Genomic DNA, 9,098 nt, shown 5'->3' with positions numbered 1-9,098 from the left:
TGGGGAGTTGGGTTGGGAACTGGAGGGTCGCTTGTCAAGTTGCCGTACGGACTAAAGTACGGAGTGTGGACTGGTAGCTGGAGAGGTGCCAGTTCACCTCCTGGGCACTGCCAAGGTGCTCTTGAGCAAGGCACCGAACGCCCAACTGCTCGGGGCGCCTTTCCAGCAGTCTCTGACATCTTTCCATTTGTGCATGTATAGGACCTGAGCATGTGTGTGTATTTCAGGCCTGTGTGTAGTGTGTTCTAACAACAGAGTGAAAACATTTTTATTTACCCCCTATTATTAATGACCACACCAGGACTGTTGTTCTGTAGTGTTAAAGACTGAAGATCTGCTTCATTAAATTTCTCACATTTCTCACTTTATAGTCATTATGATTGTTCCTTAGCTAGTATTTCCTGTCAATGTTGCTCTCAAATTGAGAACGTGCCTTCTCCAAGAGAAAATCTGAAAAACTGCTGCCTGCGTGATCACATATGAGGGCTGTTTGTAACTAGTCCTCTGTGTCCCAGCTTAATTAGAGATAAACCAATATGCATGTAACTTTACATTGTTTACAGCACCATGATAGACAAAGCATTTTCTCTCTGATGGGTTCCATTGTATTGAGTCCTGCTTCACATGTGTGCTCTAACGAAGGAACCAGCATTACAATACAAACACTCAGACACGTTTTCTCTCCCATTTTCTAACCAAACCTCTGAGTTCTGAAGAAACAGCAGACACAATAACAATGTAAAAGTTTACAACAGCAAATTAGTTAACTGTAGAGAAAGCAAGTCTGGAGGCATGTAATACATGTAAGAGGAAAACAGTGTGTAAAACAGTGCATTTAACAGCTCTCTGTGGTAGTTTTACAGCTCGAATCGCCCATGACAGACAAGTCTTCTAGACACTTGCCCACAAAGATACGGTGCTTCAATCCTTGTAAACGCCTGTAAGAACAGTGGGTGGGCCCAGTTAAAAAGGATACAGTAAGTGTGTGATAGAGCACAGAGCATCATTAAGTTACAGTGGGGGAGGGCATGATATGATGCAATTTTATTCATTAGTGGTCTGGTGGGTGTTCAGCTGCCTGTGATTAAAAGGGGCAAACAGCAGCTGTTCACTGGAGTGAAAGTTGTTCTGCCGATAGCCCAGTCATGGATAGAAAACGGAGTCTAACTGCCTGACCTGACTAGATCCATTAGTGCAGTGATTCCCAACCAGGGGTGAAAAACAAAGCAAAAAGAAAGAAATAATTAAAACTATTTAAATTACAATTTGATTAAAAAATGTATCAATATATATTGAGTCTACTGTTACACCTGAACACTACGTGTTGAGTCTGAGAGTGCATGAAGTTAGCAAGCTAGCAGAGAAGTCAGCAGGTCAATTAACTAACAGTTGTTAGCTAAAAGTCATGAATAAACAGTTAAAATATTTAGCTAAAAGTCATGAATTAACAGTTAAGAGTTAGCTAAAAGTGATATAAAAACAGTTGAAATAATGAATAACCAGTTGAAATAGTTAGCTAAAAGTCATGAATAACCAGTTGAAATAGTTAGCTAAAAGTCATGAATAAACAGTTGAAAGAGTTAGTTACCATGATCATGAAAAAACAGTTGAAATAGTTACAGTAGCTAAAACTCGTGAATTAAACAGTTGAAAGAGTTAGCTAAAAGTCATGAATAAATAGTTAGCTAAATGCACTCAGTGTAAAGGGGCCTTAAGAGCTGCTACTGATGTTGTAACTGACAATGATAAACTGTTTCCCAAAATAAATGTTACTGCAACTTATGCAACTTTTTCACAGCAGATAATTTTAGGAAACTTATATGTACTGTTATATAATATAATGTGTTGTACTGCTGCTGACTGTGACAAGCCATATTGCCAGAAAGGCCAGAAAAGATAGAGGCTCATATTACATGTCAGTTAGCAAGGTGGATAATAATTTGAATTATGTGAATAATGATGTATGTAAATGCATTTGTATGGAGATAATTATATGTGTTGTATCTCAGACAAAGTATTTACAATAAATTAATTTACTTTCTACATCTACTTACTACACTTTGACATCTCTAACCTAATTTCTCCTGCAGTTATCTTGTATTTCTGTTCTTCTGCAACTACAATGGCCATTTAGTACTGGCTGCATAAGTAAGTACAAAGCAATGCACTTAAATGGTAATCCAGCTTTAATAGCCTGTTGACCAGAATAATTAATGATACCATGCTGGTAGACCAGCTTCACCAGCATGTTTTCCATGCTGGTCTGTGCCGTTTCTTTCCAGTGTAAAATCAATTGAACATGACAGGGTGGTGAAGGGGTACTTATCTGATATGGCTGTGACAAAAAAAAAGGTTGGGAACCACTGTATCGTTGTTTTGTTTTGATCGTGCACTGCACGAGGTGGTGATGGCGCAGTGGATATCACACATGCCTTTGGTGTGGGAGATCTGGGTTCGATTCCCACTGCGATACATCAATCCCTGAGCAATGTGTCCCTGAGCAAGACACTTAACCCCTAGTTGCTCCAGAGGTGTGCGACCTCTGATATATAGCATTTGTAAGTCGCTTTGGATAAAAGCGTCAGCTAAATGACATGTAATGTAAAATGTAATGCACTGGTCAAATGTTTGATCTCAGCTCTTTCTCTACAGTTCTGTGGGGATTCTGAGCTTGATCTGATGATAGAAAGGCTGAACCTTGCATTGAATGGCCCAAGCATGTTCAGTTTAGTGTACAAAGTAAAGGTCGCTGGCCGGAAGCCCTGGAGGGAAGGCAGACAGGTTGGTGGTCCAAGCAGACGAAGCATAAGGCCAAGGATCAGGGGCCTTTCAGGATGAAGCAGCAGATAGTTGACGTGGAAGCTGCTTGGCATGCATTAACGTTTATCCAGGTGCACAGAGAGAGAGAACGAGACAGAGAACATGAGTGACAATATATGCATAAGCAGTGCAATCTGTTCAAAAGTCATTATATTCTTCTATTCATGAGTAGCCAGACAGACGCCAAGATACAGGATTACAGAGTCTCTCAGGTTGAAAGAATATATTCATTGTGACCGAGACGGTATGGTTTACTGTTTGCTAAGGCTAGAAACTGCTTAGATCTTTTAAAAAATGAAATATTTCACTTCATTCCATTAATTGACTGTCAGTGAAATAACCTGCAAATATACAACTACACAGGGCTGCCACAAACATTTTTTTTTTTATTCAATCAATTTAAATTGTGGCCTAACAAATATCAGAAAATAGTGAAAAGCACCCATCAGAGCCCAAAGTGACAACCTCAAATAGTTTGTTTCGTCAGACCAACAGTCCAAACCCTGAGAGACTTTCAGTTTACCATCATAGAGGATTAAGAAAAACAGCCACTACTACCAATACTGCGTTTAGATTAGCTTTCAAATAACAATAGGAACATTAGTTGGACAATCATTTAAAGAACAGTTATATATATATATTTTTTTATTTATTATTTATTATATGTTAAACAAAATGGTCTGGTAAATAATCAAACAAACATAATGCCACAATCTCTCTATCAAATGTGTGCCTTAATCTTGCAAGCAACAAAATAAAAGTACTATTTGTAAACCATCTCCAGGCTGACTACTGTGGGGTTTTTTTGGAAGCTGTAATCACTTTCACATTTGCTTTTATCAGGCATTTTATTAGTATACCTAACAGTATCCAGTAATGAGGGAAGCTATGTGGTTCCAAAGTTGGAACATGAGTCAATGCAGGCATACATGCATAGTGCCAACAGAAAATCAATATCATGTCTATGCCAAATTGGATAGAGTATATAAATACTTGTAAATGTGATATGATAACCATTAATTCTTAACAGCTGGGTAGAAACCATTCAGTGTGTATTCACTATTGTAAAGAAAACATTAAATTCACACTAACACAAGACACTGGCTCCAAGCATGAATGTAGGAGGCAAAACAACAAGTTAAGCCAAGTTAAAAAAGGAACAGAACTGGTCAAAACAACCTTACCCTGCAAGTCCTCTGTAATCCCACGTCAAAACAAGGCCAGGAAAAAAATTGACTCAATTAGAAACAAAAACAACAAAAATAGATCTCGAAAGAAAGAACTAGGACGATGTGGGATTTTAATACATGCCAGCTGGGAGGGAGCTTTCTTTTTATTTTCCACTGTGTGAAGGTTTCATTTGGCTCAATGGGTGTTTTTCAAAGGGCAAACGGCCATTCTACAACCAGAATAGACGTGTGAAGATGCTATGTTTTGGTTCAGTAAAGACTTTACCTCTGACACTTCACATCTGACAGCACATGATGTTACATAAAGGGCATGCTGACCATATTTGTTGCCCGACGAACACACACACACCACTGTTTGTTAAAAAGTTACAACAAAGGGTCAACAAGCTGATTTCTGAAAAGTGAAAGACTGAAAATTAACAACCTTACTTTGGGTGATGTTAAAAAATTCCCAATGGTTGCGTGCAAAGGTGTCATGGAGAAGCCCCACAGCGTCTTTGCTGATGACAGCACAGAGATCCTTTAAATGTCAGGAACGTTAGGACAATACATTGAAAAAGACATGTCTAGCTTTTCTAGAGAGACCTTTGAGGAAACTAAACTCAACCCTTTAACATCCCCATAGGTAACTTTAAAGTTAGAAAAATAATCTATCCACACAGTCTGACAGTAATAGATTTATACTCGGAACATTTTGGTCCTGATCTTAATCGTAATTATGATGTTAACACTGGGTGTAATATTCAAGATTCTTTCATTTGTTATGGCGGTAAAATTCCATCAAGTGGAAATATTCCAAGTGTCCAAAAATTCAGCCTGACATATTTGGTATCTTTGAAAACCTTGGCATCTACGGAGCCCCTGAAGGATCACAGATAAAAAAAATATATTATTGTGCCCCTGGATTATTAGCGTTATTAAGGCAGGGGAACGAGATAAATAACTTGTGGCCACATGTTATTAATGAGCGGGAATGAGATAACTAGGGCTGCAGCTATCAATTATTTTAGTAATCGACTATACTACCGATTATCCCATCGATTAATCGAGTAATCGGATAAGAGATACTTAGTAAACAGCAATAGTAAATATTTATTATTGCTGTGTACTAAAAAAAAGGAAACCTGTCATTTGTATATATACAAAAGACAGGTTTTTTTGAAAAAGCAACATTTTTTATTGCCAAATTCCAAGTACATTTTTGGTGGCCCAAATGTTAATATTTTTCACCCCCTTCCCCTTCTTGCCTCTGGCTCTTTGCACTGGATATGCAAAAGAGCTGTTCACTAACCAGAGGGTAAATGTGACGGTACAAAGCTTACAGCAGGTCCATTCAACTACACTGTTCTGGGGGACACATTTTCAGAAGGCTAATACACAGTGAGGAGAAAGAATAAAGAATGCAGACATCACCGGCATGATGACGTCATTCACGTGCATATTAAGTGGCCATGCTGGGGGGAGGAGCCGGTTTGTCTCCGGCAGCAGCTAAGTTTCCAAAGATTAGTTGCAAACTAATAAACAGTTAGACTACAAACCGACAGCTCTCGTTTTAGCTTGTTGGTAAAACATGGCTATTTGCAGAGTAGCATGCTGTAGGCTAGTTGTGTAAAACAGCGGTGGAGAAGAGCAGCAGACGTTTATTACCTTGTGTCGGGTTCGCTCCATGGAATGGATGATTACACTGGATGTTTTCTACAGAGATGATGTAGTAGCATGTTTGCAGCTTTAAATGATCCAAAACTTTCTGTAGTTTTCTCTCGCCTGTCTCTTCTCTTAGACCCTCGCTATTTTCGTCTTCGTTCATTTGTAATCTGGGCCGTCAGTCTTGTGCATAGACAGTATATAAACGTCTTGTGTCCACAGAAGCGTCAACCTGTTGTGTGCGCTAGTAATTATCCTCCGTGCGGAAACACAGTGAGCCGTACAACCTTAATTACATTGATTTAACGAAGCTTTGAGGCAAAGAATTTTGCTTCGAGGATTTTTTGTAATCGAATTATTCGAGTTATTCGAGGAATCGTTAAGTCATGGCCATGCGTTATTAAGGCAGGGGAAAGAGATAACTAAGTCGTGGCCACGTGTTATTAATGCGTGGGAATGAGATACATAAGTCGTGGCCACGTGTTATTAATGCGCAGGAAAGAGATAAATAACTCATGGCCACGCGTTATTAATGACTGGGAACGAGATAAATAAGTCGCGGCCACGGTTGTCCTAGCTCAGTCTCTGCATCCCATCTGCAGTCCACCAAATAAAAGTAAAAGGGATTTTGTTTGCCACTTGGCTGTCACAGGTGGTAATGCACCACCAGTCAAACTATCAGAGGAATATTCAACACACACACACACACGCGCACACACACACACACACACACACACACACACACACAGGAAGCAACACCAAACACAATGGAATAGTAGACAGGTGGCAAAGATAGAGAGAAGTACAATAAGAGTGCAGAAAAATGCTCTATTTAGACAGGCAGATCTCTAACAGTTACTTATGATTTACTTCATAAATGGAAATGCCTGTGGTTTAGGGGTATTTACATAGTACACTTCTGCTTAATCACAACAGGAAATTGGTTAGAGCTGAGTGTGTGCTTAACAACTGGCTGTGTCTTTAAATTAAATTTTCCGCAAAGAAGAAAAAAACAGATAAAGCCTCGCCGAGCCACCGAAAGGGAGCTGTAGAGAGCAAATACGCACTTATAGTTTGAGGATTAGATCTAAATATAAGTTATGAATAAAATCTCTTATTAAAATACATTTAATTCCCCTATAAAACCAATAACGACCTGTGGTTTTCCATCTCCCTGCAAACTGCCAAGAGCAATAATTCTACTTCACAATCCTCACTGCCGCAGCCAGGCTAAAATATAAATTACTTTGACAAATATTTTTCCAAAAACCTCAGTAGCCATATGTACAACGGAGCTCCAGTGGAGCAGGAGCATGACTCAATCGCTGTGACAAGCCAGTCTGATGGAGATTCCAACAGAGAGCTGAAACCCAGAGGATTTCATCAATGAACTATCAATATACATCAAAGTACAGCACATACTTCTAAACTAGGAAATATCTTAGAGGAAAAAAACATGTCTGGAAAAGTGCTTCGTCGAAAGCCTCTCAGCTTACAATGCACCTTTACAAAAGAACACACTAAGGGCGATATATTCTTCTGTCAACACACCTTTCAAAACGCTTTCATCTATGATATGTGATCAGGCTACTGTACTCCATACTAATCTGTTGTCTCTGCAGTCAAGCTAGCCTATTAAAAGCCCGGGCTGCAGTAATATGACCCATGTGGTGCAATCATTTCAGCAACTCTGTTATTCCAACAAGCAGCTGTTCTGTGTTCCTGCTCAGCTTGATTCCCAAAATCCAACCCCCCTCTCCCTCGCCCCCCTGGCATTTTAGAGTTAAGTACAGCACAGTGGAGATATTGTACTGTATATAATGTTGGCCCCTGTGGCCCCATCCTTCCTTACAGTCTATGAGACGCTGATTGAGAATGACACAGAAGAAACACACTACTAGGCCTGGATGATGTAACCCTAAAATCAAAATCACAATCAATTGAACATTTTACCTCGATTAATGAAAAATTATTTTGTTTTGGGTTTTTTTTGTTTACTGACAAGGTTTGAACTGTAACTATGCTCAACTATTAAAGATAGGATATTTTTTTCAAATGAAAGAGTGCCTATCTAATCTTTGTTATTTGTGAAAATAATTGAAGGAAAAACACTGAACTGTTTATGGTTATTTACTGAAACTTTGGGAACAATTGAAATCAAAGCACACATTGCTTGAAATAAAGACGTCTTTTCTGCATAATTTGGATTTACCCTGCAGAGATCTGAGGAGCAGTTAACCATAGTCCTCAGAAATCCACCGGAGTTTAAAATGCCAACACAAAGGAAGTCCAAGGAAACGGACATCCGGCCTAAATGAGTGAAATCGGGCAAAATTTGTTGGCAACAGAGCAATCCCGGAAGAGAAACGTCGTGGATATAGACTAGTCTTCAATTAATCGTCCAGCCCTACACGCTACACACTCTGAGAGATTAGCATTGCTCCAGACCATTTCAAATGTAGGGGCCAGGCTGGGGCCACATGCAATTTTTAGGGGTACCAAATTAACACATTAAACACAAGAGTTACATAACACCAACCCGTTATAGGTTTGGTTCTACAAAAGACTAACGATACACATATAATAATAAACAAGAATACTCATTCAGTGTTAACCTACATTTCATTTATCACTGCACATGAATAATATCCCATCTTTGGGGATAAAGGTGGGTGTAGTGGCTATTCCGTTTCCAAATTATAGCCACTGCCCCAGCAATAGAAGAGTGGTTTTAACGCATTGTTGCTCTGTTGTGGATCCAGCACCATGCATTCGAAAATAAATCTTTATGATCCTGCCAAAACGTTGTAGGCTAATGTAGCATGTGTGAATCAGGGAAAATAAATCATACTGATGGTTTCTTAAAGCTATGGTGCATAGTTTCTATCTCCCCCATGAGGAATTCTAATCGTCGAGTCCACATGATACAAGCCTTCCATGATCGCATACCACAGCCACCCCTCCTCCACACAGTTACTTGTAGCCAAGAAGGACACGGAGGTTTAAAAAAACATGGACTCTTCAGAAGAGGTCATTATCTTCACTCAAATTTCTGTGCGCGAAAGTCACCGGACGACACAATCTTCTGAACATAGCCATACTGAGAAATACAGAGAGATGTGTGGAGCTAATAGTCTTAATTAGCTTTGTAGCAACTCATTTTGCAATTTGCTTGAATGTTCATTGGACGTTCATTTATATAAAAAAGTTACGCACTAAAGCTTTAAATTATATCAAAAAAGATGAAACGGAACAACTAGATGGTTAAAAAACTGTGTGTGGTCTCAACTTAAGCTAGGACGCCCAAAACTTTCCACTCGTCTTTCCAACTTCCCTTTATTAATTATACCACACCCACAATTACTATTGTGTGCCCGATTTGCCAATCAGTGGCCTAGCTGTCAATCAAAATCAGTGGATCAGAACTATAACCAAAATTTGGGA

The 9,098-nt window shown here is 39.2% G+C and overlaps 1 protein-coding gene across 17 annotated transcripts in view; it reads right to left on the bottom strand.

Moving 5' to 3' along the window:
* LOC116039680 (potassium voltage-gated channel subfamily KQT member 5-like) overlaps positions 1-9,098 on the bottom strand; it is a 181,489-nt gene that overhangs the window by 147,032 nt on the left and 25,359 nt on the right. The gene's annotated exons all lie outside the window — the stretch shown is intronic.

The sequence above is a fragment of the Sander lucioperca genome, chromosome 4 (assembly GCF_008315115.2).
Source record: "Sander lucioperca isolate FBNREF2018 chromosome 4, SLUC_FBN_1.2, whole genome shotgun sequence".
NCBI classification, from domain to species: domain Eukaryota; kingdom Metazoa; phylum Chordata; class Actinopteri; order Perciformes; family Percidae; genus Sander; species Sander lucioperca.
Note: the sequence above shows the minus strand (reverse complement) of the source record. Positions and strands in the feature narration are given on the sequence as shown.